This window comes from Vicugna pacos, chromosome 9 (assembly GCF_048564905.1).
Source record: "Vicugna pacos chromosome 9, VicPac4, whole genome shotgun sequence".
NCBI lineage: Eukaryota > Metazoa > Chordata > Mammalia > Artiodactyla > Camelidae > Vicugna > Vicugna pacos.
The window spans coordinates 41479855-41506248 of NC_132995.1; the positions used below are offsets into that span (position 1 = coordinate 41479855).

Sequence of the window (26394 nt, forward strand, 5' to 3'; positions counted from 1 at the left end):
CGTCCTTTACCTTACCGCAATTTGTATTTTAGATTATTTCATTCTCTCCCCCACCCCCAACACACCCCACAGTTGATTGTGAATTCCAGGAAGACAGGGTCCACATCTGTTTTGCTAACTTTTTGTCCCACTGCTTATCACAATGCCAGGCATGTAATAGGTACTCAGTGCAGTCTTATTCGTGAACATTACTATGGAGATATGTTGACAGACAAAGAAGACTGGCTTGTAAGTGAAAGAGTGCTCAGTCTTGAAATTAGAATATTGCAGAAGAAAGCAGTGGGATCATAGTTCATATCCACTAGGCTGGCAGAAATTTAGAAATCTGGCAGGGGGTATAGAAGTGAGAACTTCTATACACTGTTGGTGAGAGGGTAAACTGATGTAATCATTTGGGGAGTAATTTGGCAATATCCAGTAAAATTGAAGCTAAGCATACTTCTTAACCCAGCGATTCCATTTGTAGATATATGTGGTAGACTAGAAATACTCACATGTGAGCACAAAGACATACAAAGATGATCACTGCAGCAGTGTTTGAAATAGTAAATATATGGACACAACACAGATGTCTGACAGTAAATGAATGGTTAATAAATCATAGCATATTCTTGTTTAATACAATACAGTAAGTACATAGAGGAACCAGGGTATCAGGCAAAAACAACAACAACAATCCAAAAAAGCCTTTCTAGCTCACCTTTTCCACTCCTGGACCCATGTGAGTAAATGTGGCTGGAGAATAGCAGCCACAGTGACTAGTTCCACTTTAAATTCCTGGCTGCTAACCTCAAGCATTTGTTTCCCTAGTCCAGTCACTGTCCTGGTCTCCTTAGGTGCTGTTTTATAGCTTGTCTTCTCAGCCTCCAGCTCTTTGTCCCAGTCCTTAGTCAGCTAGCGACCTTGTTTCCTAGCTAACTGAGAAAAATAAGAGCAATCAGAAGGTAACTACTGTCTTACATGCATCTTGTCCATGCACTCTTTCTTTATATCCTGATTCTGTGGTTGACTCTTTCTTCTCTTAATGTCTTCTCAACTTCTCCTCTGGTGTATTAGATCCTTTTCGTAAACTAGAACATCATTCCTACAATTGTCCTCTCTTCTGCATCTTTTTTTTTCTTGTCTACTGTATCTTTCCCATCAGCAAAATAACAGGTAATTTTTCTCATCTTAAATATATGTATATATTTATTTATACATACATACATACATAAACTACATCTCCCTCCACCTGCCACTCCATTTCCTTCTTAATAGTATTCCTCAGTAGAGGTGTCTATCTAATACTCATTGTCTCCAGTTCCTCTCCTTCCAGTCTCTCTTGCATTCCCTCCAATTAGGTCTTTGTTTCTGCTCTTGTCAGAGGTCACTGATGGACTCTATGTGGCTAAATCCAGTGGTCTTTTTTTCAATTCTTTTTCTTGACCTGTCAGCATTGTTTGGTACAGTTGATCACTTCCTCACCCTTGCACATTTTTTTCATTTGGCTTTCAGATTATCACACCTAGATTTCCTTGTACTTTACTGACATCTACTTCTCCCAGTTTCTTTATGTCCCCTTGCTTTAGACATAGGAATTCTAGGGCTCAATCTTTGGACCTCTTTTCTTTTTCTACATTGGGGCTCTCATCCTAGTGTGAGGGCTCTCACTGGGGCTCTCATCCTGTTTCAACTTGCTGACAACTTAAAAATTTTTATCTCCAACCCAGCTCCATACTCATGTAACCAACTGCCTACTTGACGTCTCCACTTGGATGTCTAACAGACATCTCAAATTTAATATGTCCAAAGATAAACTGACTTATGATCTCCCCCTCCCAGTCCCATCATAAACATATTCCATCCTCAGTCCTCCCATCTGGGAAAAGGCAACCCGATCCTTCCAGTTGCTCTGCCCCCAAACTGGGGAGCTATTCTTGATTCTTTTGTTTCACATCCCACATCCAAATTTCAATAAGCTCTGTCTGCTAACTTGCGGGATATTTGAGAATGGCCACTTCTTGTTGCCTCTACTGCCCTAGCCTATGTCACTATCATCTGTGGTCCAGATGTTTGCAATAGCCTCTAATTGGTTCCTCTGCTTCCATCTATGCCTCTCTGTGTTCGAAGTTCAGCAGCCAGAGTGATACTGTAAAAATCTAATAAGATTGTGTCACTTATCTTCTCAAAGCTCTCTAATAGCTCTCCACTTCATGAACACAGGCTAAAGCAGAAGCCCTACTTAGTACTGGCACCACCTGCTGCCCTGTATTACCTGTGTGACTCACCACTCCTCTCCTTTCTTGATCACTATGCTCTGGGCCCACTGACCTCTCTGCAGTAGCTTTTTTTTTAACATTTTTTATTGATTTATAATCATTTTACAATGTTGTATCAAATTCCAGTGTAGAGCACAATTTTTCAGTTATTCATTGTCACATTTTTTTCTCCATTAGCTACCATAAGATCTTGTATATATTTCCCTGTGCTATATACTCTCTGCAGTAACTTAAACACCCACAGCAAGCTTCCACTTCAGAACCTTTGCATTTTCTATTCACTTTTCCTGGAATCCTCTTCCCCTAGATATCACCTGGTTTGGTTTCTAACCTCCAGTAGATCTTTGTTCAATGAACTCTTCGTTGACTATGCTATCAAAATAGCAATCAGCCTGCGTGGCATGCTCTAATTCCCTTCCCAGCTTCATTTTTTCCATAATACCTACCATCAACTGACACTCTAAATAGTTTACTTATTATATGTCCTTCTCTAGAAGGTAAGCTCCGCGAGAGTAGAGATTAGGGGGGATGTAAATTTTATTGAAGCATAATGTTCTTACAGTAAAGTACAAAAATAGCAAGTGAAACAGCTTGATGACTGAGGACAGCAACTTATGTATCTTTTGTTCAGTGCCCTGTCCCCAGTACAGGAGATACTCAAATATTAATAAATGGTTGAACTGGATGTACATATATTAACAAGAAAAACACTGAAAATAATTGAAAATAAAGTTGCAGAAGGGTTGTATATAGTGTGATGTAACTTTTTAAAATCCATAACACGTATTTTTTTAATCAACACACATGAAGTAAAAGTAGGAAATTAGTGAAACATCAGCTTCAGAGTGGTGGTTTCCCCTGGAGCTAGAGGGAAAAGGGATGGGAAGGGATAAAAGAAGGCTTAAACTTTCATATTTTTTTAATAAAAGCTAATCTAACAAAATATTTGTTTAAATATTTGTTCAAAGAGGGTGATGCATATTTGTTGTATGTGCCTCTGAGTGTTTAAACTCTTTTACAATTAAAGTCTGCCTCCTTGCTCTTATCTGGTTCCTCCTTGCCCAAAGCCACCTGCTTGGTTTCTCTTGAAGCATTAGCCTGTTTGACCTGTACATTCAGCGTGACTGAAGGACTTAGGAGAAGGAATAATGGGCATTCATGCTCCCAAGGGTGAGAAGCTGATCCAAGCCCAAGAAAGGAGCGCCTTGGCACTGTCAAATCAAGCAAAGCATTCCCATTCTCCATAAATGCCATTTGAGGGAACAATTAAAAAGAAAGGAATGGCAGGGGAGCAGAAGGCTTCCTGTAGATGAGGAACATAAGAGATTATTGGCAGGAGTTGGTGGAAGGAGAGAACTAATTTTTGCTAATTGCAGTGAAAGCCCTATTAATTTTGGAAAAATACTTTTTGGGGGGCATTTTAATGGATAAAGGAAACAAGAAATTTGAACCTGATATATAGATGGTGTTTTATTCTGCTATGACCAGACAAGTATAGTTGTAGTAATTAGTGGGGTTTTTATTTCACTATGTGCATTAAGAAACTAGCAATTACTAATTGTTCTTGAATTTTAATACTCATTTTCAAAAGTTAAGAGTTGTCACAGGGTTTTGGCAGGGAATTTTTGTTTGTTTGGCGTTGCTGATAAAGCCCCAAAGATGAAAACAAAGCATCATATTGCCCTACCTTCTAAAAGGTACCACAAGAACTGGGCACTCTGTCCCACCGCATGCACTCGGAAGTGTGGGAGTCGCACAGGCCCCAGTGACACGTAACCATGCAACAGGGTCAGATCCAGAGGAGAGGGTACTTGTGGTCTTAGGGTGAGGCCCCTGCCTCTCCCCAAGGGGCTGTGGGACTCAGGTACCAAGAGAATGACTGGAAGTATTAGAGGCATCTGAAATCGCTGGAGCTTGGTGTCTTCATCCCCAGCAAACCCACAGGCCCACTACCCAGAATTCTTGCGATAGCTTACCGTGTGCCCCTGAAGAGTGTGTATTCGGTGGTAAGGAGGTGGGGAGGAATCTAACGCAGACAAGTGCCTGTAACTGGAGATTTCTGAAGGGAGGAGTGTGCTGTTGGGATAGCCTCTGGGTGCAGAGTGTGAAGTCCTCTGAGCGTCTGCCTTTGTGTTGTGCCTAGGAAGAAAAGAACAGGACGGCTTTGTCCGATTTCTTTGCCGCCACAGATCACAAGAAAGGATTTCAATAGATCTTAGGTGGAGTGACCAGATATTTATAATTGGTCGGCTAAACCGGGACGTTGAGCTCATTCTCAAGGGGGAGCTAACCAGATGGGAAGCTGGGACTGTGCTTGAGGGACATAGGTTTATCGTGTCCCTGAGTTCCCTGTAGGAAAGAAAGCAGAGTGGGCAGGAGGCATAGTGCTGTGTCCCACGGTCTGTCCGACCAAACTAGGGGGTGACCCACCTGGAGAGGGGTTGGCCCACCTGGAGAGGGGTTGGAGCTGAAGACTGAACGAGGCCACCCCGCTAGGAATGAATACAGTGAGCTGGGGTGAAGCTGCACATAGGCCCCAGACCCGTGCGCATCTCCCTGTGAGGAAGCCGCCAGCCCCGGGACCACAGGCCTGACACAGCAGATGCGCGCAGGGCATGAGGGCATCTAAGAAGGTATAAATTTGGAGTCTTAAACTGGTCTAGACTGAATTTTAATAATTCTAAGTAAGCACAAAATTGCATTACCTCAGGTTAAGGGCTCCTAGAGGATCTGACAGCGGTGTGGTGGAGATGAGAAAGCCTTTTTAAATGGTAACACCACACAGATTAGAACGTTTATACCAATTGTAGACTTAACAGGAAGATCTGGGTGTGCCTTTTGAAGAGGTATCAAAGGAAGCCCACTTGGGTCCCCCGATACTGTACGAGCGCTGGGCAGGCAGTGCAGTCCTCCAAGTACTGTCCATCCGAGCACGGCAGGGCTGGAGACTACATTTCCCGAAAGCCTTGGCGGTAACGCACTTCCGCTTCCGGCTTGACGTCTTCCGCTGCCGGCGCGGGCGCTCCAGGGAGAACGAGGCTCTGGCGCCTTGCACTCTCAGTTTCGGTCTGCGCAGGCGTGTACGCATCGCTTGGTGTTCGCTCTTTTCTGAGCAAACGCAGAGGAGGCAGGGCCTTGGGCGCGCGACTTTTGCACCGCACCCTGCTTCTGGGGCCAAGCTGCCTTCCTCCCGTAGCCACTACCAAGCACCCCCGCCCCACGGCTAGAACAGCCCAGGCCAGGACCCCTCCCCTCTTCCTGCACTCTGCCCAGTGGCTGGAAACTGCCATCTCCCAACACGAGACCTACTGGACAGTTTGGGGATACGGTGAATCATATGAGATGGTCTAGGTAAGTGGAGAAACTTAAGATAACAATATCTCCTCTCTCTGAAAAAAAAAAAAAAAAAGCGTGGCTTAACCTGAGGAGCTGTAAGTTTCTACTCCCCCCGAAACAAGGTCGTAAAAACAGAAACACCATCTCTTCCTCTCTCCTCCTGCCTGCTCCATTCCTAGTGAAAGGAAAGGTCCTGTGCAGGTAGGCTGGAGGGGGAGTAATGAAGTCTTGAGTGAAGCGTTACACTCATGGTAATTGTGGTCTACGTAACTAGGGCCAACTCTTCTATGGAAAATGATGTAAGCTGGATGAAATGTTGAAAAAAGAAAAGCATTCCAAAGAGCTAGCAAGAGAGTGAAGAATTGGGGATTAAACGCTAGGATAAGCAAAAGACTAAGTAATAATCCTAGTGCTCAAAGCTGCTTTTGCTTGAAGGCATTTGCTGGTGGAAAGAAACCCCTGTGAAACCCAGCTGTGAGGCTGGTAGACTTGCAATATAAGGGGTATAAGTGTAAAAGTCCTGAAAGCTGTGAGCCTAAATAATCACCCACATTTGAACTGAGACCCCAAGTGAAGACACCCTCAAGAAAATGTTGAACTGGAGGTAAGCCCTGGCATAGATGTGCTCCCACATTCAGGTTGACTTGGAGATGTAGAGATCCTCAGCCTTCAGACTCTATAACATTGACCTAGTGGTGGGCCCCAGTACCTGGCAAAAGCAAACAAAAATGATCCTTAGAGAATGGTGTTATCATCTCATACCTCAGAGTATTCACACATACTTCCTTTTTTAAAAAAATAACTTCCAGCATATTCTCAAAGATAACCAGATACATAAGGAAATAAGACATTATGAAAGAGAACATGCAGGAATAATAGACAATAAATACAGACACAAACATTTCATATATTGGAATTATCAGAGAAAGAGTATAAAATAGCAATTCTTAGTATTTTAAAAGAGATAAAAGACAAGGTTGAAAATATCTACAAAAACAAAGCTTAAAAAACTGACAGCAGATTTGAAAAAAAATAGAACTTAAAAAAAGATATAATTTTAAAAACAATAGCTATGTGTTTAACAGCAAATTAAACATAAAAGAAGAGAGAATTAATGAATTGGAATATAAGTGAGAAGAAATTGCCCAGAAACTAGTGTGCAGACAATGAGATGGAAAGTACAGAAGATAAAGTGTAAAACATTAAATCATTGTGTAGGAAGCCCAACGTAAATTTAATCAGATTCCCAGAAGGAAAATATAGAGAAAGCTATAAGAAAGACATACCAAGCTATAGATTTAAGAAACCCAATGAAACTCAGAGGATAAATAAAAATAAGTCCACAAAAGATACATCATGGTGAAGGAATAGTATATAAAAGGAAAATAAAATTTTAAAAGCAGTTAGGAGAAAAAGATCAATTGACTTCAAGTAGTAACAGGTGACTTTCCAAAAGCATTCCTGGAATTCATATGAATGAGCTATGAAATCTTCATTGTGCTTAAAATATGTGTCAATCTAGAACTCTGTATATAGAAAATATCTTCCAAGAATGTATCTTTTACTTTTTTTATTTTTTTATTTTTTTAATTTATTTTTTATTTTTTAACATTTTTTATTGATTTATAATCATTTTACAAATGTTGTGTCAAATTCCAGTGTTCAGCACAATTTTTCAGTCATTCATGGACATATACACACATTGTCACATTTTTTTCTCTGTGATTTATCATAACATTTTGTGTATATTTCCCTGTGCTATACAGTGTAATCTTGTTTATCTATTCTACAATTTTGAAATCCCAGTCTATCCCTTCCCACCCTCTACCCCCCGGTAACCACAAGTCTGTATTCTCTGTCCATGAGTCTATTTCTGTCCTGTATTTATGCTTTGTTTTTGTTTGTTTGTTTGTTTTTGTTTTTGTTTTTTAGATTCCACATATGAGCGATCTCATATGGTATTTTTCTTTCTCTTTCTGGCTTGCTTCACTTAGAATGACATTCTCTAGGAGCATCCATGTTGCTGCAAATGGCGTTATGTTGTCAGTTTTTATGGCTGAGTAGTATTCCATTGTATAAATATACCACATCTTCTTTATCCAGTCACCTGTTGATGGACATTTAGGCTGTTTCCATGTTTTGGCTATTGTAAATAGTGCTGCTATGAACATTGGAGTGCAGGTGTCATCCTGAAGTAGATTTCCTTCTGGATACAAGCCCAGGAGTGGGATTCCTGGGTCATATGGTAAGTCTATCAAGAATGTATCTTTTATACAGCTAAAAACAGGAATTTCATCACGAGCAGACCTTAACTAAAGGAAATTCTATACGCTCTATTTCATACAAAAGGAAAATGATCCCAGGTGGATGGTTAGAGATACAAGAAAGAATAAAGCCCAAAGAAAGTAGTAAAATGTGGATAAATTAAATAATTAATTGTATAAAGTGTTATAAAAAGGTCTTTAAATGTACGGACTTAAAACCCAGGTTAATGATACTTCCATTGCTAGATATAACAGAGTGGCTTGTAGTAAACTAACACTCCTGTAGAAATAGCTAGAAGCTGTATAAAATACAAATGTATAAGCTTGAAGGCATTGGAGAGCTACCAAGGCAGCTCTGGACTTGAGGATCCAAGATACCAGAGAGAAAGGAAACTCACTGAGGTAAACCGAACATTCTGGGTGCCTCCTCTCCCAGAGGGACAGATGATCATTCCTAGGGACATCATTCTAAAAGGACTGAAAAACATTTTTAGAACTAGAAAACATCAAAAGCAGCCAAAGAAAAAAGACATTTTACCTTTAAAGAGTAAACATTGGAAGAATGGTAAAAATTAAAACCCTACAAGTATCTAACTAGGTCATGAATAAAACAAAAAATATTTTGTTAATTCAAAAGGTGGAGAAGAACATTCAAGGGGCCCCCCAAGCACCCACAAATGCAGCTGGATTTAAGAGACCTGCTCTGGAGTTCTCCCACCCAGTTGAGGAATCACAGTGGGCAATTTGACTCTCTTTTTGAGGGGTCAATGGAGGGGTGAAGGTGCATCCGTGACCCTGGCTTAAACCAGAGGACAATGGGCCAGGGTCCCCACCTTCTGCTACTGAGGGAACAAGAGAGAACCTGATGTCCTTTGGAGCTTGCAAGGAGGCGTGACCTCTGTGTCCTTCATGTTGATGAGTCAGCAGCCAGAGATGCAGGAGCTGTAAAAAGGTGAGAAGTAAAAAGCTGGAGCTGGAATTAATGAATTGGAATATAGGTGAGAAGAAATTGTCCAGAAACTAGTGTGCAGACAATGAGAGGACAGTAGAAAGGGATGGGGAGAGGAAGACAAAGGACAGAGAGAGGGGCAGGAGCCAATAAAGCACCCCCTTCCTGAGAGCTCAAGGGTGCTCAGTTAGGAGGAGTCCCACACAAGCTGCAGGAACCCTTTCCTCCATGCCCACCCATTCCCACCTCCAGCCAGGCCACATCAGCTGTCAGGGACAACGTTTTTGGTCCTTTTCCACTGTGGAGTTTATTTTCTAATTTCACCACATCCTTTGATGTTGGAGGGGTGGAGAGGCTAAGGGAGCCTACCCTCAACATTGCCCACCCCGTCTGGATGCCTCTAGTTCATACTAGAGGCTGTTACCTCAAGGAGAGATGTTGGGTGGGAAAACTCTGTCCCCATACCAGGCATTCTCCAGGCTCTTCTTGCTGTTATTTCTCAAATACAAGTTGAGGTTGTGGCTAGGGAAATAGACATTTGTTTTTAATTATCACTGAATTAGTAGGAGATTTTGTCATTGTGTAGTACAGTGGTTTTCAAAATTGAACTGGCATGCATCAGAATCTCTTAAAGCACTGTTAAAACACAGACTTTTGCGCCCTAGCCTGCTATTTTTCTGTTTCAGCAGATCTGATCCTAGAGCATTTGCAGTTCTAAAAAGTTCCCAGATGATGCTGACATTTCTAGTCCAGGGACCACACTTTTGAGAACCACTGATGTAGACTGTCAAAAATACAGCTACTTTCAAGGAATGCTCTGTTTTGTTTTTTAATCTAACATGCTTATCCAGTTTGTTCAAACTCAGCCATCCTACTGATCTCCCGGCCCTGGGCACCCCATTCAGGCCGGTGGCCACCAGGGGGCAGTGCCGCACCGCAGAGGGCGCCCGGGAGGCTGCAGAGCTTGCACCAGGAGAGCCTGCTGCCAGCCTTCCTCTCTTCATTTTCCTTCTCTCCTTTAAACGATGCTGGAATTTCTGGAATTTCGCAGCATCGAAATGATGAGATACTGACTCTCCGGGCCTCCACCCATGGTTCCTGCACTCAAAGGGTCTTTTAATTTCAAACCAACAGAAACATTTTAAAACTGTGCAATCAACAAACCTTCATATACCTTTCATCTGGATTCACTAATTGTCCTTTTTTTTTTTTAAGTTCTGTTTTTTTTTAGGGTGGGGGTGGGGGGTAATTAGGTTTATTTATTTATTTTTAGAGGAGGTACTGGGGATTGAACCCAGGTCCTCATGCATACTAAGCATGCGCTCTACCATTTGAGCTATACCCTCCCCCTGAATTCACTAATTGTCAATACACGTTGCCAGATTATTTTTACACGTATTTTATTTTTATTTTTATTTTCGCTTAACCATTTGAGAGCACTTGCAGACATCCTAACACTTTATCCCTAAATACTTCGGCTTACCTCTCCTAAGAACAAGGACATTCTCCCCTGCAGCCACAATGCCATTATGACATCTAAGACACTCAACACTGATGTATTTAAATACAGTTTAATTATATACTGTTCCATATTTAAATTTCCCCAGTTGTTCTAGTTCTTTCCTGTACAGCTGTAGATTTGTTTGTGATCCAGGACCTGATCGATGTTTACTTCATTTTTTCTTTCATTACATTTTTGAAGAGTCTGGGCAAGTTGTCTTGTAGAAGTTTCCAAAACCTGAATTTGTCCTATTCTTCATGATTAAATTCAAGAAAGTCACTTTTGGTTAAATACTGCATAGGTCATGTTATCTATTTCCTATTACACTGTATCAGGGGGCCCATCGCATAGGCTTGTACTCTGTTGGTGACACTAAATTTGATCACTGGGCTCCATGTGACATGACAGCTCCTGTCCTTCCCTTTCTCTCCCCACTGAAAAACAGTCTGATCAAGACATTACAGGAAGCAACCAGATAAATCCAGTATGTAAGGCAAATAGCCCAGTTTCTCCAAGATATCTGTGGTATGGGTGGAGGGAGAAGAAAGACTGTTTTAGAATAAAAGAGATTTAAAAGACATAAGGGCCAAATCCGTTGGATAGTCCTTGTTTGAATCTTGACTTGAATAAACTAATTGTAAAAAGGCACTTTTGAGACAGTTGGGGAAATTTTAATGTGGACTGAGTATTAGATAATATTAAAAAACTACTGATAATTTTTTGGGTGTGATAATGGCATGATTATTTTAAAACATTTATTATGTTAATAAATTGTAATATATTAAATGCAATGGAACATTATACAGCAGTGGAAAAGAATGAATTAGAGCCTCAGAGCACACTGGAAAAATCTCAGAAATAACATGTTGAGTGAAAAAAGTAAATAGTTTATATAATATATGACATATGATAGATTTGCTTTTTTCTCTTTATTGTTAAATACACATAACATAATATTTACCATCTTAGCCATTTTTAAGTCTATAGTTGAGTGGTATTAAATATATTCATATTGTGTGCAGCCATCATCATCTTTCATCCCTATAACAGCAGGCAATCACCTATACTTTCTGTTTTTATGATTTTGACTATTCTAAATGTTTCATATAAGTGGAATCATATAGTATTTATCTTTCTGTGACTGGCTTATTTCAGTTAGCATAATATCTTCAAGCTTCATCTATGTTGTAGCATAGGATTTCCTTCCTTTTTAAGGTCGAATAATACTCCATGGTATGCATATGCTGCATTTTGCTAATCCATTCATCAGACACTTGGGTTGCTTCCATGTTTTAGCTGTTTGTGAATAGTGCTGCTGTGGACATGGTTTCACAAATATCTCTTCGAGTCCTTGCTTTCAGTTCTTTGGAGTACATTCCCAGGAGTGGAATTGCTGGGTCCTACATTTAGTCAATTTTTAAGTTTTTGAGGAACCGCTATACTACTTTCCACAGCTGCTGTACCATTTTACATTCCTACCAACAGTGCACACGGGTTCCAGTTTCTCTGCATCCTCACCAACGCTTCTTGTCTTCTATTCTTTTGATAGTAGCCATCCTAATGGGTGTGATGTGGTATCTTGTTGTAGTTTTGACTTGCATTTCCTTAATGATCGGTGATGTTGAGTATATTTTCATGTGCTATTTGCAATTAGTATCTCTTCTTTGGAAAAATGTCTCTTCGAGTTCTTTTGTCCATTTTTGAATCAGGTTGGTTTTGTTGTTGAATTTTAGGAGTTCTCTATATAATCTGAATATTAATCCTTTACCAGGTAGATATATCTGAATCCTGAAAGTGGTGCCAGAGATTGTTTACGTGCATATAGAGTAAAAATATAAAGTCATGTATAGGAATGATCAACATTATATTCAGTGGATAATGTTTGGGGCAGAGGGTTGGAATAGCAGGAGTTACATAGGAAACTTCAACCATAGCTGTTGAGTTTTATTTATTAGAGTGGGTCGTGGTTAAATGGGTATTCATTATGTTATTTTTCCTTTTTGTGTGTACATATGAGATTATTTCACAAAATTTTAAAAAACAAAATAATTTCTTAAAGAAAAAAAGCTTTACTGAGCAACTACTAGGTTCAAAAATATTAACATGCATCATCTACTTTGATCCTCACCTCATCCCTCTAATCACCTGCCACCACTCTGCCCTTTGTACATTCCACTCCAGTCACACTGACCTGCCAGCTGCCTTTTTGAAAAGCTGGGCATGGTCCTGCCACAAGACCTTTACACTTGCTGATCCCTCTACCTGGAATATTCTTCCCCATGAAGAGTGTGATCTCCCTCCCTCCCCTCCTTCAAGTGTTTGTTCAAAAGCACCTTTTCAGCAAAGCCCTCCTTGACTAGCCAGTCTCCCTTACCCTGCCCTACTTTTTCCCACAGCATTTGTCACCTTCTGACATAACATATGACTTACTGACTTATTATGTGTGCTATCTGCCTCCCCCAGGAGTATGTAAACTTCCTAAGAGCAGGGATTTCCCTCTGCTTTATTCACTATTGTGTTTCCAGCACCTCAAACAACTCGGCACGTAGTTAATACATGTTTGCTGAACAAATGAATGAATCTACTTGTTACCTATTACTGCATTACAGATTGCCCCAAAACTTAACACTGTAAACCACAAACATTTATTCTCTCACCTGCTCTCAGAGGTTCAGGATTCCAGCAGCTGCTTGGCTGGGTGGTTCAAGCTCAGGTTCCCCATGTGGCTGCAGTTAAGCTGTTGGCCAGAGCTGTAGCCATCTCAAGGCTTGGCTGGGGCTGCGAACCCTCTTCCAATCTCCCAAACACAGTTGTTGGCAGACCTCAGCTCCTCAGTGGCTATTAGCCGGTAGCTTCAGTTCCTAGTCACATGGGCCTCTGCACAGGGCTGCCTTGTGTCATGACAGCTGGATTCCCCCAAAGTGAAAAGAAAGAGGAAAGAAAGAAGGAAAGAAAAAAGAGAAAGAAGTGAGGCAACAAAAACACTCAAGACAAAAGCCACAGTCTTTTATTACCTAATTGGAAAAATGATGTACCATCTGGGCAGACAAAATTATGGCCCTCGAAAGAGGTGTATGTCTTAATCCCTAGAATCTATGTTAACCTTACAAGACCAAGGCAGATGTGAGTAAGTTAAGGATTTTGAGATGGGGGATGTTATCCTGTGTTGTCCACATAAGCCCAATGAAATTACAGGGTCCTTAAAAGGGGAAGAGGGAGGCAGGACTGTAGGTGACAAAAAAGGAGAGGTGACAGTGGAAACAGAGGTTGGAGTGATGCACTTTGAAGTTATGAGGAGGGGACCATGAGCTGCGGGATGCAGGTGTCCTCAGGAAGCCAGAAAAGACAAGGAAACAGATCCGCCCCTGGAGTCTCCAAAAGAAAGAGAGCCCTGCCAACACCATGATTTGCCCAGCGAGACCCATTTAGATGTCTGACCTCCAGACTGCAATGTATTGAATAGATTTGTGCTGTTTTAAGTCACTGGGTTTCTGGTGATTTGTTACAGCTGGAAGAGGAAACAGTTACACCATCACTTCTGCCACAATACATTGATTAAAAGTGAGTCAGCCCACATTCATGGGATGCGAATACCAGGGCGCACAATTGTTAGGGGCACTTTAGAGGCTGCCTACCACAATGAATGAATTATTATTAACTCTGCTTTATAGATAGGTAAACTGAAGCTCAGAAGCCATATAGCTGATAATGGAGTCAGTTCCACCTGACAATCAGAATAAAGCCCCAAATCTTTTGACAAATAGCTACAAGGACCTATCTGATCTGGGCCCTGCTTGCTGCCCTAATCACCACAAACACAAGTTTATTCCTACCTCAGGGCCTTTATACCTGCTGTTTATTCTCCAGAACTGCTCTTCACTGGTCTGGCTCCTTCTTACCCTTCAGGTCTCGGTTCAAATACAAGACTTCCCTGATAACATAACTTTTATCTCTTTAACCTATTTTAATTTATATATCACATTTTTTTTGTTTACTGTCTAATGTCTGTTTCCACTACTCCTATCCCTCATGAGGGCAGGGGCTTCACCTATTTTGTTCAATGCTCTACCCCTAGTAGTGGCACATAGGAGATGTTCAATAAGTATTTGCTGAAGAAATGAATAAGTGATTGAATGACTTTACAGGGAGGTAAAGCAGTTAAAAACAGTCTATTCAACTCACTTCTCTGGGCATCTTGAAATAACAGTTTTTGCATGGTGAGCTTATGAAGATTAAAAGAAATCAAAGAAATCACAAGGCTGAGAGCCAGAGGATGTATTTTTATTTTTTTTAACTTTTTTTTATTGAGTTATAGTCATTTTACAATGTTGTGTCAAATTCCAGTGTAGAGTACAATTTTTCAGTTATACATGAGCATACATATATTCATTGTCACATTTCAGAGGATGTATTTTTAAAGAAATGAGAGTTTTGATTCTCCTACCACCAACAGGCTAGACCTGGGTGTGTGCCCAGGGCTCTGTGCTCTGAGAGCCCTTTATCTCCAGAGAAGGAAGAACCCCGGCAGGATGGGTGAGCAATCTTCCAGCACCACTATTTCAGTAATAACTAGGTCTTTTCCTCCCAAGCTTGTTTTGCTTGTCCCCACACCCCTTCCCGTAGGCAAAAATCTTCTCTACTTAGCCAGGAACTGAAGCTCTCTGAAGACCCTGCAGGTCAACCATAAATTGAATGAGGCGTGTCAGCCAGAGAGAGCAGGATTTGATTAGCGAGACTGGGTTCTTGTGATCTTGGACAAGGAAACTGTTTTCTCAGTCTCTTTCCCTTTGTTGGGGGGAATGGGGTGGGATCTTAAGTAAAGAGAGTTGAATTAATCATCTCAATTCACAGCCCACTCTCATAGTTGGTTTATGTAAGACTTTTCCCTGGGTTTATTAATTCACTCATTCATTCATTTCTTTTTATCTATTTCCTCCACTCCTATTACCCTCCTCCCCCACTCTGTTCAATAAGTACCTTTGAGTTTGTATGTTACTTTGACAAACGTGTGGTGGTGTTTCATGTGAATGTGAATTTAATTTTTTAATTAAAAGAGATCCTGCTGTAGATCACATTCTGTTTCTTACTGTAGTAGCCAGCCTCCAAGATGGCCCCCAGTGGATCTCCTGGTATTCACATCTTTGTGCAGTCCCCTCTTGCATTGAATGAGCTGACCCTATTCAATAAATAGGATATTGCAAGGATAAGAATGTGCAAATTCCCAAGCTAGCTGATAAAAGACATTGCAACATCTTCTTTGCTGCCTCATGGATCACTCACCCTAGGGGAAGTTAGCTGCCATGTTGTGAGGACACTCAAGCAGCCCTATGGAGTGGTCTGAGAGGAACTGAGGCCTCTTGTCAACAATTAGTACTAACTGCCAGCTGTGTAAGTGAACCATTTTGAATGCTTCTCCTGCCCAAGTCAAACCTTCAGATGACTACAGCCCTAGCAACATCTTAACTGCAACCTCAGGACAGATCCCAAGCCAGCACCTCTTTGTCAAGCCATTCTTGAATTCCTGACACACAGGAGTGGTGTGAGAGAATAAATGTTTATCTGATTTTCATGTGTCATAACATATTCTCTCTCCCCCACCATTTAAAAATGTAAAAATCATTCTCAGCTCATGAGCCAAGCTGTTAAAAAAAAACAGGTGACACGTCAGATTTGGTCCACAGGTTTTGTTTGTTGACTTTGGTCTGTTTCATTGTTTTGAATTGCTGCATAATTATTCCATAGTGTACTTTCACCATGTTTTGCATATCTGTTTCCAGTGAGGGGCATTCAGTTTATCTCCTGCTCCCAGGTACCCCAGACAACAGCTACAGTGAACATCCTGGGCTGTGTGGGAGGGTCCGTGGGATGTTTGCCTAGGAGTGGGATTGCTGGTTTTCAGGGTCTTGGTCTATACTTAGCACTGGTGCATGAGAGCCCCATTTCCCCACACCCTACTGACACTTGGTGCTAACCAGCTTTCTGATGTTTGCTAGTCTGTGAAGTGGTATCTCCTCATTGTTTGGCTTGCATTTCCCTGATAACTAATGAGTTTGAACATCTCTTTTGCATACTAGCACACATTTAGGTTTCCCCTCTAAATGGCCTATTCATGTTCTTCACCCATTTTTCTGTTAGATGTTTCTGACTTTTCTTCCTGGGAAGACTTCCCCCTCCTGGGCCTGTTTCCCCATGTGCACCACTTACCTACAGGGCTCTCCTGAGATACCATCCTTGTTTCTGAAATCCCTCCAGCCATTTTCACATAATGAGAATGTGGCCTGGGGTTGCATTTTTACATGTATTATCTTATTTAAGAAATCCAGGTTTTGTTTGGGGATTATAACTGAGACTTTGGGTTCAGAGAGGTTGGTGACCAGTCCAGGGCCACCCAGGGAATCATAGGTCTGAGCAGATGCCTAAACTGAGTTCCTTTAGGAAGAGTTTGGATAGCAAAATCAGAATAATACAGCAAATAGTACTTCTCCTGGGTCAAGTTGGAAATGATATTTCTAAATGATAAGAGGAGACAAGGCATTGGAGAGCACGGGGACTTTTCCAAGTTGGTGAAAGTGAGACTAGTTGTAAACTTTCCTGAGGTGCAGGTTGACAGTTACGTGCCAAAGGCCTTAAACACCTGCATACCCTTTGAATCAGCAAATTCCCTAGGAATTTTTCTTGAAGCAGTAATTGGTCAAAGACAAGGAGAAAAGAGTGTGGGAGGTGGGGAATCACACCCAAATGTCCCATTTCAGGGGCTGGAATACTACATGTGCTATGTTAAGATGTTCTATAGAAGGATTTCTAAGGCTATGTATGGAAAGATGTTAATAATTCAGTTAAGAGGAGGGGAGAGATCCATGTTATAAAATGGTGGATATGGAATGATCTCTCCTTTTTTTTTAAATTGAAGGATATAGTCAGTTTACTGTGTTGTGTCAATTTCTGGTGTACAGCATAATGCTTCAGTCATACATATACATATATTCCTTTTCATACTCTTTTTCACCATAAGTTACTACAAGATACTGAATAGTTCCTTGTGCTGTACAGTAGAAACTTGTTGTTTATCTATTTTATATATAATAGTATCTGCAAATCTCGAACTTCCAATTTATCCCTTCCCACTCCCTTCCCCCACTGGTAACCATAAGTTTGTTTTCTATGTCTGTGAGTCTGTTTCTGCTTTGTAAATAAGTTCATTTGTGGAATGATCTCTTTTTTGTAGGAAAAAATATATATGAAAGAAAACATTGGGAAAATGCAGCGATGTATTGCGTGCTTACTACAGGCCATGCACTGTTTGTAGTGCTTCTTATGGCCTCATTTAATTGTCACACAACTCTTTGAGTAGGTGCCATTATAATTGACACATTACAGGTGAAGAAACTGAGTTTTGGAGAGGTGAAATGAGCTGCTGGAGGTCCCACAGATGGTTAAGTGATAAAGCCAGGATTTGAACCTAGGCAGCTGGCTCCAAAGGCACCCAGAATTGTCCCCATGGTCACCTCCATGTTCATATCCAAGGAGTGAGACCAAGGTGATCCTGATTTCCTTTATCTGTATTTTCTGATTTTTCTGCTATTAATATTTTAAAAACAGGATCCTCTATCCAAGCCCTCTTGTAGAGGTTGATGCCTTTGAAGATATGAAAGTAGGAGGAAGTTGTAGGGGGAGGCATTGTGTGGAGAAAAATCAGGAATGGGATGCAGCTGGGCTCACCTCAGACCCTGCCCTAGCCCCAAACCCTCTCTCTCTTCATTCTCAAAAATATTGAGGAAATCAAAGGTCAGATATCAGCTGTGTGACCTTAGACCCGTTTCTGACCCTTTCGGAGCCCTCTTCCGGATATGTCCTGTGGACTGAATTTCTGGAGAAGCCGCCCTGTCCTTCTCCCTCCTCCCTCCCTCCCTGCACCCTGAGTAAGATGTGGGCAGGGACAGCCTTGCTCGGTGGTTCTGAGAAGGGAAGGAGCGAAGAGGACAGGGAGGAGCACGGGGTGGAGAGGAGGAAGCTGGCATTGGGAACAGCTGGGTGTAGGCACAGCAGGGAGGAACAGGTCTAGAGAGGGACAGGTCTAGGGAGGGGTCCCCTCCTGTCATCTCCTCTCCCCTGGGGCTTTTTGAGGAGTGGCTTGCCTGGTCTCTTAATGTAATTCTGAGAAAGCCAGTGCTGCAGTGAGCACTGGACAGGGAGTCTGAAGACCCGGGTTCCGCTTACACCTCACCACTGGTTACCTGTGTCCTCGAGCAAGTCAGTCCTTTCTCTGAGCCTTGGCTTTCTCAGCCATTAAAGGGGCTAATTGTGACAAAGGGTGGCTGGTTGTGACAACATGAGGAAAGGTGCTTTGTGGTAAAGAGGTGGCTGGTTGTGACAACACAAGGAAAGGTGCTTTATGAGAAACTGAACAGCTGTGTGCCATGTCAGGGGCCAGCAAACTATGGCACCCCTCCTGCGGTTCCTTTTTAACAGCTTTATTGAAATATAATTCAGATGTCACACAATTCACCCACTGAAAGTGTACACTTCAGTGGATTTTAGTATATTCACAGAGCTGTGCAACAGTCATGATCAATTTTGGAATGTTTTCATCATGCTCCAGAGAACCCTTTAGTCATCATCCCCCAGTCCCTTCAGCCCCTTGGCCCCCGGTAACAACTCCTCTGCTTTTTGTCTCCATAGACATTTCACATCCGTGGAATCATACAATGTGCCATCTTTGTCTGGCTTCCTTCACTTAGCATGTTTTCATGGCTCATCCATATTGTAGCATATATGAAATTTTCATCCCTTTTTATGGCTGAACAATATTCCCTTGAATGGATGTACCATATTTTGTTTATCCATTCATCAGTTGATGGATATTTATGTTTTTCTCCTACTTTTTGGCTGTTTTGAATAGTTGTATACTTTGATGTATACATGTTGTGTGGACTTATTTTTTATGTCTTTTAGGTATATGCTGAGAAGTGGAATTGCTGGGTCAAATAGTTATTATATTTAACATTTTGAGGCAACACCTGTTTTTATATAGTCCAGTTTTATATAGTTTTTATATAGCTAAGAATGGTTTTTATGTTCTTAAGTGGAGGGCAAAAATCAAAAGAAGAATATTTTATAACACTTGAAAATTACACAGAAGTCAAATTTTAGTGTCCACACAGAAAGTGTCCCTGGACAGCTGCATTCATTCATTTACGTGTTGTCTCTGCTGCTTTCACATTACAATGGTAGAGTTGACTAGTGTGATAGAGACCATTTGGCCTGCAAAGCCTGAAATATTTACCATCTGGTCTTTTATGTGAAATGTTTGCTGACTCTTGAACTCTCTGTTGGTGTTACTATTATTAATTATTGTTTGATGGAAGCAGCTTGAGTATGTGCTGCCTTAATGGGAACAGGACTCAGATCGCCAGCCTCTCTCTGCCAGGTCCTGGCCTACGAGCAAAAAGGGTGAGAGTTCACATCTGGTCCCATTTTCTGGATTGAGAGACTGCATCCTGCAGGAGGGGCTCGGGCTCGTAAGAGCTGAGAGGGAGATGAGGGCCTTTCTTTTACTCCTGGGCAGCCTCCTATCCTCCAGATGAGAAGAGCCAGCCATGAGTGATTTATTGCTAGTGTTTGCAGAGCACACCATCTCATCAGAGCACTTTGATCATCATTAATTAGTCAGAATCTGGCTCCAGTTGTCACCTCATAAAATAAAAACAGAAGTGGCTCTGATGTCTCCATCCCTAAAACCAGAAGTTTCCATCTCCATTCCAAGGCTTTGTACCTGTAGAGTCCTTCTCTCTGCCCATCACCCCATCACCTCTCAAAGCCCTAACACCGACTGTTTTAGCCTGATAGTCAAGTTTCCTGAAGGAAGGAGGGCAGGCCCAGGGTTGGAGCCCAGCCCTCAAGCTGGGTGTCTTGTGAGAAGTCACGTCCTCCCTCTGCCCCTTAGTGTCTTTGTCAGGAAGACATGAGTAATGATCCCTCTCTATGGGCTTGTTTGTATTTGTACAAGTGTTCTGGAAGACGCCCTCATACAGTTCTGGTGAGAAGGTAAAATGGTACAGCTGCTGAGGAACTCTCCCAGTTCCTCTAATGATTAAATATAGAATTACCATGTGACCTAGTAATTCCATTCCCACGTGTATACTCAAGAGAAATGAAAACATTTGTCCACAGAAAACCTTATACACAAATGTTCATAGCAGCGTTATTCAAAGTAGCCAAAGAATAGAAACAACCCAAGTGTCCATCAACTGATGAATGAATAGATAAAATGTGGCAAACTATATAATGAAATATTATTTGGCCATAAAAAGGAGTGAAGTACTGACACATGCTACACAATGGATGAAAACATTATGTTAAGTGAGAGAAGACAGACACAAAAGGCTGCATATTTTACGATTGCATTGATGTGAAACGTCCAGAATAGGCAACTCCATAGACACAGAAAGTAGGTGAGTGCTTGCCAGGGGTTGGAGGGAGGTAGGGTGGAGAGTGACTGTAAATGGACACAAGGTTTCTTTTTGGGGTGTTGGAAATATTCTAAAATTGAACGTGGTGATGGTTACACAACTCTGTGAATATATTAAAAACCATTGAATTACAGGCTTAAAGTGTATGAATTTTATGGTATGTAAATTATACCCCAATAAAGCTGTTTTTTAGAAGTGCTCTGAAAACTATAAAGCGATGAGCAAAGTGGACTTACATGCATAATGGATAACCTGTCGTCATGAATGGAGCCGAGTGTTCTGACCAGTCTGTTTAGGGTAGTTCCTAAGACTTTTGAAATCGGAGACACCTGGATATCTTGCTATACTTGATCTCAGGAGAGTCATTTAACTCTCTGAGCCTCAGTTTGCCCATCTGTGAAACTAGGACAACGATCTCTGTCTCTTAGGATTGCTGTTGACAATTGAATGACTATTGTAGGAATATGCTGAGCTTGGTACTTGGCACCTAGGTGATGCTTAGTAAATGATGATGACTCTTTCCACATGGAGTTACCTGACTCCTCCCAAACAGCCCAAGGAGCAAGTCCATGCTCTTCCACTTTCCTCAGAATCTACTGTTTCCAAATCTTGCCTAACCATAAGAATAACCTACAGCATCTGTTAAAAATACAGATCCCAGGGCCCCACTTCAGACCCACTGATAAGAGTCTGTATATTTTTTTAAACTGTCCAAGTGAGTCCCAGAATCAGACAAGTTCAGGAATAGGGCTGGTCAAACTTGGAAGCATTTTGCTTCTTATTTATACCCTTTCCCACAAACCCTTATTTTCCGTTGTTTGCTGTTTCACCCTAACCATCCTTCACCAAAGATCCCTCTGTTTAAGATCTCATGCTCTTGACTTCAGTAAAAACACCCAGCACTTGGGAGTTTATAATTTCCTCATACTTTAATTCAAGGCAAAGTTTGATAACAATAATAAGAACAGCAATAGCAAACCTACATATGCTTGGCCCTTTGTGTGGATTTCCCAGGCACCTTTATGTCCTCACAGCAGCCTTATGAGTGTGTTTAAACAAGTTAAATAACTTATCCAAGGCTTTTAGGAAAGTAAGTGGTAGAATCAGAATTGAAACCCAGTTTTGCATGACCCCAAAACCAGCCTAATAACCTTACACTAAAATATTCAGTGGCTATTCCAATTCTTCATATGAGGAAATAGGGCCTTAGAAACATCAAGAGACTTTTCAGAGACACACAGCAGCCCCTTAACTAACAAACCAAGGCTGGGACCCAAGTTTTTATACCTTCCAGTCTGGGACTTTCTCACCTCATCATATTGTGACATAAATCCTACTCAGTAACTTTATCAGCAGATGTCATACAAAAAGGAAAAATTGAATGCCTTTTAAGGTCAACTGAATATGTTCTTTTTTTACTTGTAGGAAGTGGTTAAGTTATTGAGCATTTTCTCTGTGCCAAGCATTGTTTTAAGTGCTATATTTGTATTAACACATTTAGATCCTTGTAACAATAGAAGTGACATGGGTACCATTATCGTTGTCATCTCATCACCCCCACTTTACAGAAGGGGAGACTGAGGCATCGAGCCCTGAAGCGGTTTGCCTGAGGTCACATAGCTAATGACTATTAGATCCAGGATTCAGAACCAGGTAGGGTAGCTTTGAGGCCTGTGCTTTAACCACTGCCTTGTGCTGCTTCTCACTTGAGAGGATGTTCATGCAGGATGGTTTATAACACAGAAAAATGGAAAACAAGCTGCATGCCCCACAGCAGGGCAGATAATTTATGATTTACTTTTTGGATGAAATGCTCTGAAGCCATTAAATACGATGCTAGGGAAGAACTTTCAATGACACTTCAATAGAAAAGCATTCATGACTTTTTAAGTGATAAAACCAGGCTCAAAAATAGTATTACTTATTCACTGTACAAATCCACTTATATAAAGCACAAAATTAGGCAAAACTAATCTCTGTTTAAAAAGTTGAGGTGGGGAGGTATAGCTCAAGTGGTAGAGCACATGCTTAGCATACATGAGGTCCTGAATTCAATCCCCGGTACCTCCTCTAAAAATAATAAATAAATAAATAGACCTAATTACATCCCTCCCCCATACACACAGATAAATTAAAAAAAATTTTTTTAAAGTTAAATTAGTGGTTACCCTTGGGTGGGGGTGTTCGGGACTGGCAGAGGTCACAAGGATGCTTCTGGGGCAGGTCCTGTTTTGTCCCTTATTCTGGGTGTTGGCATCACATGTGTTCAGTGTCACTTAGGATCTGTTCACTTTTCTGTATTTGTGTTATACTTCAGTGAAAAGTTTGAAAACGCAGCAGTACTGTATGATCCTAATTTTAAAAGTAAGTACATATACATTTGCATAGAAAAAGAATAGAAAGACCCTAAATCAAGGGACATTTTATAAAATAACTGATCTATATCATAAAAAATGTCAAGGTCAAGAAAGACAGAAAGCAACAAGTATATACTGTATAGCACAGGGAGTTATACCCAGTATCTTGCAATAGCCTGTAATGGAATATAATCTGCAAAAATACTGAACTGCCATGTTGTACATGTGAAACTAACACAATATTGCAAATCAACTATACTTCAATAAAAAAAAGAAAGAAAAGCAAAGACTGAGACACTCCTCAGGGGCTTAAGTGATGTGACAGCTACAAGCAATGCAGGATCCTGCTTTAAATCCTGGACTGGGAAAAAAAAATTTACACACACACACACACACACACACAGCTGACTGATTTATTTAAATCTGGACTATTAGATAATAGTATTGTTACAATATTAAATAGCCTGAGTTTGCTAATTGTACTGTGGTTGTGGATGCGAATGTCTTTGTTCTTAGGAAATACGCACTGAAGTATTTAGGGATTAAAGAGCATGGTGTCTGCAATTTAATCTCAAATTGTTCTGGCAAATGGATGAACACATATAAATAATTATATGAAGGGAGAAAATGAGAAAGCAAATGGTTAACAACTAGTTATTATAGGTAAAGTGTTCTGGAAGTGTCTTGTACTATTCTTTCAAATTTCCTATAATTTTTGAAATTACAATTGTGCCCTGGTATCCACAGGGGATTGGTGCCAGTACCCCTGCTACAGATACCAAAATCTGCAGATGCTCAAGTACCGCTTGTGAAATCGCGTAGTATTTGCATCTGATGTATGCATACCCTCCAGTATACTTTAAGTCATTTCTAGATTAGTTATAATGCCTGATACAATGTAAATACCATGTAAATAATTGCTTAATGCATGGCAAATTCAAGTTTTGCTTTTGGAACTTTCTGGAATTTTTTTTTCAAATATTCTCAATCTGTAGTAGGTTGGATCGCTGGATGAGGAACCCATGAATGTGGAGAGGTGACTGTATATCAAAATTACAAATTATAAAAAAAGGTGGAGTGGGTGGGGGTATAGCTCAGTGGTAGAGTACATGCTTAGCATGCAGAAGGTCCCAGGTTGAGTCCCAGTACCTCCATTAAAAAAAAAGGGAAGAAAAAAGAAGTTACAAAATAAAAACGCAATACCATTTGAAAAAAACAAAAGGCAGCAAGGGGAAGACAGCCACACAAACTTTAACTCTTCTGGGAATAGTACTAAAAATAAAATTGGAGAAAGACAAGTACTAATTTTTCAAATAGCCTTTTAGAAAGTAATAAAATTGTGGTATACTTTCCAGAGAGTGAAAGAAGATGAAAGGAAATATAGCAAGCGTCAGCTATGCCCCGCTGGTGATGTGCAAGACCTCTGGCACTAGGTAGCTTGGATTTGAATCTAGACTCTGCTACTTACCAAATGTGACAGCTTGGGTGAGTGAGTTACATTATCTGTGTTCCTGTTTCCGCCCCTCCCCTATGCAGTGGGGCTAGCAGACCCTGCTCATGGGGTCGTCACATGAGTCACTGGAGAATAAAGCGTCTGTGAGAGTGTGTGCACACTCTGAATTTCATGTAAATATCAGCCATAATATCTGGTTGGTGGGATTCTGGGGGAAAAGGTCTATATTTTTGGGTTTGGTTTTTTTTGTTTTTATTGACATTAACATTATATTACTTTCAGGTAAACAACATGATTCGATATTTGCATGTATTGTTAAATGATCACCACCATAAGTCTAGTTGATATTCATCACCATGCATAGTTACACATTTTTTTCTTGTGATGAGGTTTTAAGATCTACTTTTAGCAACTTTCAGATATACACTACAGTTCAATCAACTGTAGCCACCATGCTGTACTTTACATTTCATAGCTTACTTATTTTATAACTGGAAGTTTGTTCCTTTTGACCCCTTTTACCCACTCATCCAACCCCCACCTCTGGCAATTACCAATCTGTTCTCTGTATCTATGAGTTCAAGTTTTTTGTCTTGTCTTATTTATAGATTTCACATAAGAGTGAGATCGTATGTTACTTGTCTTTCTATGTCTAACTTATTTCACTTAGCATAATGCCATCAGTCTGTGTATTTTTTAAACTCCATAAAGTCAACACAGTAATTTTGTAATCAAAGCAAAAACAAAACATCAAATAAAAATGTCATTAACATTGTCTTTTAGGTGATGAGGGAGACTCCTTTCCAGTGGCTCAGCTTTTCCTTCTTGGGCCTCCCTCTGTCTCTCCCTTACCTCCCCCCCCACCATGCACCTCCCCAGCCCCATCCCCTCTGCCCACCAGATTGCATTCCTCACTTCTTTTTCCAGAGAACTATAATTAAGCTGTTACTCTGTAATTGCCATTTCATGGTTCCCCGTCTGAAATCACGCTCCTGCTTGGTTTGGTTTCCATCTCAGCCTTGGGAAGCAGAGGCAGGATTCAGCAGAGCCCAGGATGAGTCTTGTGCTCTAAGGATGAGATGACCTCTACTTGTTGAATATTCACTCTGTGTGTGCCATGCACATTGCATATGCTCAGCCCCTTCCCTGCATTACCTGCTTTGATCCTCACAACAATTCTATGAGTAAACTAAAGCTTGGGGAGGTGGAGTAAATCACCCAAAAGCCTCACAGATAGTTGGTGGAGCTGACATTTGAATCCAGTTGGATCTGACCTCAAAGCTGGGAGGTGATACTCATAATTTCTCAACTGACAAATCTATTTTGAGCTCCCCACCAGGCATCAATGCTCCAGTGGTAGTTTAATATCAAAACTGGCCACCCTCATCCCTCCCTGTATCCTCATCCTTTATAATATGACTTTGTAGCGCCTCCATCTGAAAGGTAGAGTCTATTTGCCCAGGCCTTAAATCTGTACTAGCCTTGCTTTGGCCAGTAGAATGCAGCAGAAGTGATCGTGTACCATACCTAGGCCCCGAGAAGCCTTACAACGCTTCTGCTCTTCTCTTGGCACACTGCCTTGTCCATGAAAACAAGCCCAGATTAGACTGTGGGAGCATCATGGCCCACTCACCCCTGCTGCCCAACCAAAAGCCAGCCAATTGCCAGTCATGTGATGAGACCATCCTAGACCTGCCAGCCACCAGCTGACCTGCTGGCTGACTATAGATACATGAATGAGCCCAGCTGAGATTAGCCAAGCCTGCTCAAAACAGCAGAACTGCTCAGCTGGACCACAGACTTATGA

The 26394-nt window shown here is 41.1% G+C and overlaps 1 long non-coding RNA gene and 1 other non-coding gene across 2 annotated transcripts; both read right to left on the minus strand.

Annotated features, from left to right (window-relative positions):
- Positions 1-2777: 2777 nt before the first annotated feature.
- On the minus strand, positions 2778-5281 carry LOC140698172 (uncharacterized). The gene is made up of 3 exons (XR_012075739.1): positions 4964-5281; positions 4235-4397; positions 2778-3122 (listed from the first exon to the last, which is right to left on the minus strand). It is a non-coding gene; the product is annotated as an uncharacterized lncRNA (long non-coding RNA).
- Positions 5282-10080: 4799 nt separating this feature from the next.
- On the minus strand, positions 10081-10154 carry TRNAT-AGU (transfer RNA threonine (anticodon AGU)). Its single transcript has one exon. It is a non-coding gene; the product is annotated as a tRNA-Thr (tRNA).
- Positions 10155-26394: the final 16240 nt, after the last annotated feature.